General features: G+C 39.2%; 1 non-coding gene across 1 annotated transcript; it reads right to left on the minus strand.

Moving 5' to 3' along the window:
- Positions 1 to 5,315: 5,315 nt before the first annotated feature.
- Positions 5,316 to 5,422, minus strand: LOC121241737. The gene has a single exon (XR_005935767.1). It is a non-coding gene; the product is annotated as a small nucleolar RNA R71 (small nucleolar RNA).
- Between the last annotated feature and the right edge of the window lie 578 nt (positions 5,423 to 6,000).

Below are 6,000 nucleotides of genomic sequence, written 5' to 3' on the forward strand. Positions count from 1 at the left end.
AGTGTCTCCACTCGCATTTGGCAAACAAAGAAGGAAACAACTCAAAGGCTTGTTTCCCTCCTCGCCCATTTAGTACAGTTGAGACCATCTCCCGCCTAACACAAATTCAAGTGTCTCCACTCGCACCTGGCAAACAAAGGAGGAAACAACTCAAATGAGTGTTTCCCTCCTCACCCCTTTAGCGCGGTCGAGACCAAAGTTTTGAATTCTATTCCGGTTAAGGCACTAGAATGGAATATTTCCATACTAGTACATTTCGGTGTACCGTTTCGATTTAGACATTATATGAATAAATTCTATATGTATATATATTTATATATAACTATATTTCAAAATAATATATTATATTATATATATATATATATAATATACTAAAAGATAGAGCATGGATTCTAGCTTATAGATAATATTTATCATATCACATGCATATATACATATATATTAGCTATATATCTACTGTGTATATATATATATATATATATATATCCAGCTTATAGCTAATAATTACTTTGACCTTGAATATATATATATATATATATATATATAGTAGGGTTCCTTCATAATGTTGATGATGAACCAGATTCAACTGATCACATTTATTTAGATTCGTATGAATTTTTTTGTGTTGATATTATGGACAAGATGATACCTTACTTCTTCTCGGAGAAAGCTTATATGATATTTTATCATCTCAATGCACCAAACTTTCCATCTAATGATTCTAACAAGAAAAGACCTCGGGCTCAAATGACAAAAGCTTTTTTTGCTGCTCTTCAGGAGACAGAGCACACCATCATGCCAATGTGTGTGGCAGCGAAACATTGCAATTCATGGGTTAAATCCATGAAAGAAATGGATTTGCAGCTGAGAGAGAAAATCATTCACCTATTAGCCTTTATTAGCCGAGGAACTCAACATCATGAAAGGCTTCCAGCAAGTGCAGCAAGATATAATGATGTTGTTTCTCAAACCTACTTCTCAGACACTATTGCCTTAAAGATATATAGAATTGCATTTCTTATTTTGAGATTTCTATATTTCATACGAATCATCACAAAATCTTTTTTTTTTTTCCTTCTGAGACTTGAGTTCGAAAAGGGAAGGAGAATTCAGAAAAGAAATGGGTGAAGGGGAAATAAGAAGATGAGGTAAATTACAAATGACCTTGCACTTGGAGACCATCAAGACCCATATGACCCTGCACAGGTTTCTCGGAGAGATAGCTTTTAGAGCTTTTCCCCTGACCTTGAAGGGAGCTGCAAAAGGCTGGTTCGAGTTACTACAGCTCAGCTCGATCAACAACTTCGGCGAGTTGGCTAGGCTGTTCCTAACATAGTTCATGGAAAGTAGATGGAGGAGATGTTGGGCAGCCTACCTCCTAACCGTCAAACAATGGGAGGACGAGAGCCTGAAGGCCTACTTGGCCAGGTTCAACAAGGAACACATGATAACAGACGACCAGGATGAAAATATAACTCTGGCGGCACTGCTCCGTGGCCTGTGGCCTCAAAACCCGTTCATAATGGAGTTGGCGAGAAACCCATTCATGATGGACAAATCATACGACTTTATTAATGTCAAGGACACTCTCCGGGTGTTGACTGACTCGAGAAAAATTGAAATGGAGTAGGCAGGTAGGAAGCGCAATGTGACAAAGTGAATGAAAGCCTAAAAAAAAGTCAAAGGAGGTCAACAAGAGAGGAGGTGATACAAAGCCTATACCTCAAGGGGATAGGCCCCTCGACATGCACGACCCAGCTTGAGCATGCAGGAAGAAGGTAGGATAGACAACCGGGGAGCCAACAACCTTGAAAAAGTGAGAGTCCCCAAAGAAGGCAGGTAGAGAGAGAACCCCCCGCGGAATCCCTCTCAATGTACCCTAGCTCGTGGAAACAGTCCTCTGAGATTTGAACCATTTGTATGACCTCATGTTCGAGTTGTGTTGCCTGGACAGCCTATCCCTCTCGACCTCGAGGCGGCGACACGAGTCCTAGATTTCCTTCAGCTCCACCACCCGGAGGTCCAGCGACTCGTGCAAGCTGTCCCGCTCCTCTTCCACGAGTTTGGCCTGGAGGCGACATTGGCCAAACTCTTCACAGGACTGGGCCAGCTCGCCCTGAAGGGTGGCCATCTCCTGACGCAGCTCAATGATCTTCTTCTTCTTCTTCTTCTTCTTCTTCTTCTCTCTGCTGGCATACACTTGGGCAAAGGCCACCTCTGCTTCATCTCGCTCCCTAATCACCTGTCAAAGCTTGAAACTAGCCAACCTGACAAGGGATTGAAATGCCCATACCTTCGCCTCTAGACCTCCCCTTAGGTTCACGATGAGCACGACCTGCTGATCAACTCACTAGTAGGACAAAAGAGCATGGATAAAGTGAAGAATAAGAAATAAGAAGTGACAGATTGACAATGAAGTAAGTTTCTTACTGAGGAGGAGAAGACCTTTAGCTTGCCAACCTCCCGACTTATGGCCTCGGCATGGCCCCTCATGCCCGGACATCTCCAGGTTGATCTCTTTGTCATCCTGTATAATGCCCCCAAACGACCCGGACAGGGAACTTGCAGCGAACCTCCTCAATGGGAAACTCCCAACCTTTTCCTGTCATGAAGCAAAACCGTTTGGACCAATCCTTGATGCGAGAGTAACAGGTCTCCAAGCGAGCAACCTGATACCTTGATCGGGAAAGAAAACTGCACAGGTTGCCATCTAGATGTAGCACACTGTGGCGGTCAGTCTAGGTAGACCTCACCGAGGGGTTCCAAGATTGTAGGCCAAACGATGTAGCAGTACATCAAAATCCTCAACATGGTGGGAAGAAGTTGCACTGGAGCAAGAAGAATGATGTCTTAAACCTCTCGGATTGGATGGTAGAAGGGAAGTCACAACCCGGTGGTGTACATCAAAGGGTATAGGCCACTCTTGTGGCAAACCCTTCCTAGTCCACAGCCTCTTGGCAGTTCGTCGGGGCCTCAAAGTTTGTAGAGTCAGGTGATAACTATTATTTTTATGTGACTTTTATTCACTCTTTCATTCATGAAAAGTGTCATTTCCCCTTTAATACTATTGATTTTCTTTTTATTTTTACATATTTTTATTTATTTTCTTGGACTTGAAAAAATAAGAAGATTTAGTGCAAAAGGAGAGTATTTTGATACAAAAGAAGAGACTACATAATCAGACCAATGAGAGGCAATGAGATATAAAGAGAGCCGATGAGATTTCGGAGAGGAGCCTTGTCTCATGGGCAACAAAGAGATTTCTATCGCCCAAAGGCGAGAAGGCTTGCCTCTTGGTAGGCGAGGAAACTTGTGACTAGAAGACGTGACCAGAAGCTGTGAAGATTTAGTGACAAGACTCTAGGTAGTTAGATTGGGCGACTAGTCTAAACGACCAACCTAAATGACATCGTGGGCAACAACTAGAAAAGGTGAGAGGAGTCTTTCATCCTAGTCAGGAGTCTTTCTAATCGGAGAGGGCCGTGTGGTCTTTGTGACCTTCACGCCCATTCATTTGTGACTTTCCCGCCAGTTATATTCAGCATACACGACATCTACCTGGTGGGACCCTTCCTAATTCTACAATAAATCTATTGACGACCAAATCCTCCCAAACTCAGCAATTCAAGCCGCATATCACTTAATCTTCCATTTTAGATAATTTTGATATTCTTGGGATAATGTCATTTTATGTTAACATCTATCTTTAGAAACTATTTTTTAGATTTTTAGGCTAGATTGTGGCCGCATTTATTTTGTTTCCAGATTTGAGTTTTGACATCTATTTAATCCCGTCTTGTGGCATGAATAGGGAGTCTTGGTTCTTAGTCTTAGTTTTAGTTTTAGTCTGAGTCTGAGTTTAGAGTTCCAAAATTTATTCTTTAAGTGTTCTTTCAAGAAGACGGAACTGGAGGGCAGAGGCGAGAGCCGCATGCTTCATCAACTGACTTCAACGAAGAACACCAGTTTTATTCTTTTTCTTTTTAATTTCATTATGAACTAATTACATTTCCTAGAGTTTTGATGTAGCCTAACATTGAACATACAATTTATATTCCATGTTATTTTATTTTCAATATTTTCATGATTAAGTGTTTATTCATTATTCTCAATGCTTACAATTTTCTAGCTAACTATCGTTCAATCTTTTGGATTGAGACGGAGAGGTGATTTGTGATTAAAGTTCTAGGATTAAACACTATTAGTTGAGCAAAAGTATAGATGCTTTACCACGACTAGTGTGATTTTTAAGAAAAATCCAAAAAACTTAATGAGTATCCAATTTGTTAAATTCACATAGAGATATGAAATTATTAGTTGAAGATATTTTTGGTATTGTTCGAGAGAAAATATTGAATAGTCAATGGATTTTTATCATCAACTTGAGATAATTAGGATTCTATAATAAGGAAGAATAAATTATGTGGGATTTGCTAGGTGAAGTCAAACGCTCTAGATCTATTCTTATTATTTTCAAAATCTTAATTTTATATTTTCTTTTCTTCAGTTTAATTTAGATAAACTATTCTTCAAATTTTAGTTTTTCAAATAGTAATTAATTTAGTTAATTTCAGTATTCAATAGCATAATTATTTCATGTGGGTTCGATAATCATTTTCTTTAAAACATTTTACTACTTGTTACGATTCTGTACACTTGCAGATATATTTTTATGCAAACAAGTTTTTGGCGCCGTCGCCGGAGAATAATTATTTGTTATTGATATTGATACTAGCTAGATTTTTACTACTTTAGATTTTATTTTATTTTTTAAAATTAGATCTCAGTTTGATTTTTTTTTCTTTTTAAGAATTAGAAGTGCATGCGCCGATCTAAATCCTTAGAACATACACTTTTCGATCCTGAGATTAAAAGAACCTTACGTCAAATCAATAAAGAGAAAAAGAAAGAGGTCGTCACCTCAGTAGTTAACATGGCCGACCAGGAGCACAAGGCGTTAAGAGACTATACAATGCCATCGTTCAATGGGGTGACGTCTAGTAAAAGGCAGCCAACTATACAAGCCAATAACTTCAAGATCAAGCCAGCCATCATTCAAATGATCCAACAAACCATCCAGTTTGGGGGCTGTCGCAAGAGGATCCTAGCGTCCATATTACAAATTTTCTAAAAATTTGTGATACTTTTAAACACAACAGAATGACAGATGATGCAATTCGATCGAGACTTTTTCCTTTTTCACTTAGGAAAAAGCAAAAGTTTGGCTGAATTCTTTGCCGCCTGGCATCATCACCACCTAGGAACAGTTGGCACAAAAGTTTTTAGCAAAATATTTTCCTCTGGCCAAGACAATGAAGTTAAGGAATAATATCACTACCTTCACCCAATTTGAGGGTGAATCATTATATAAGGCATAGGAGAGATACAAGGATGTATTGCACAAATGTTCACATCAAGACCTCCCAGCCTGGCTCCAAGTACAGACGTTTTACAATGGTTTGGGATCCACAAATCGATCTATGGTTGATGCAGCCGCAAGAGGACCGTTAATGAGTAAGACCCCTGAAGTCGCATATGAACTTCTGGAAGAGTTGGCATCTAACAACTATCAGTGAGCCGCAAAAAGAGCAATACCAAAGAAGGCGGCCAGCATCGTTGAGCATGACTCTATGTTCGTAATTGTGGCTCAATTGGCAAATCTATCCAAACAAATAGGTAACATGAATGTTAATGTTATTCAAACTAATGTTGTTTGTGATTATTGCACGAGAAATCATTCACGTATAGATTGCCAAGTGGTGAATCCTCTTTTCCAACTGGGTCATGAACAAGCTTATTACGTGTCCAATTCCCAACGTCAAAATAATCCTTATTCAAACATGTTCAATTTCGGATGAAGAAATCACCTTAACTTTTCATGGAGCAATAACTAATTGCTGGTTAGATCACCTCAACCGTTTTCACAACAAGAGAAGAAACCGACACCTGAGAATATGTTTATGTAATACATGCAAAAGAATGATATGGTGAACCAAAACA

The sequence above is a fragment of the Juglans microcarpa x Juglans regia genome, chromosome 7S (genome assembly GCF_004785595.1).
Source record: "Juglans microcarpa x Juglans regia isolate MS1-56 chromosome 7S, Jm3101_v1.0, whole genome shotgun sequence".
Taxonomy (NCBI): domain Eukaryota; kingdom Viridiplantae; phylum Streptophyta; class Magnoliopsida; order Fagales; family Juglandaceae; genus Juglans; species Juglans microcarpa x Juglans regia.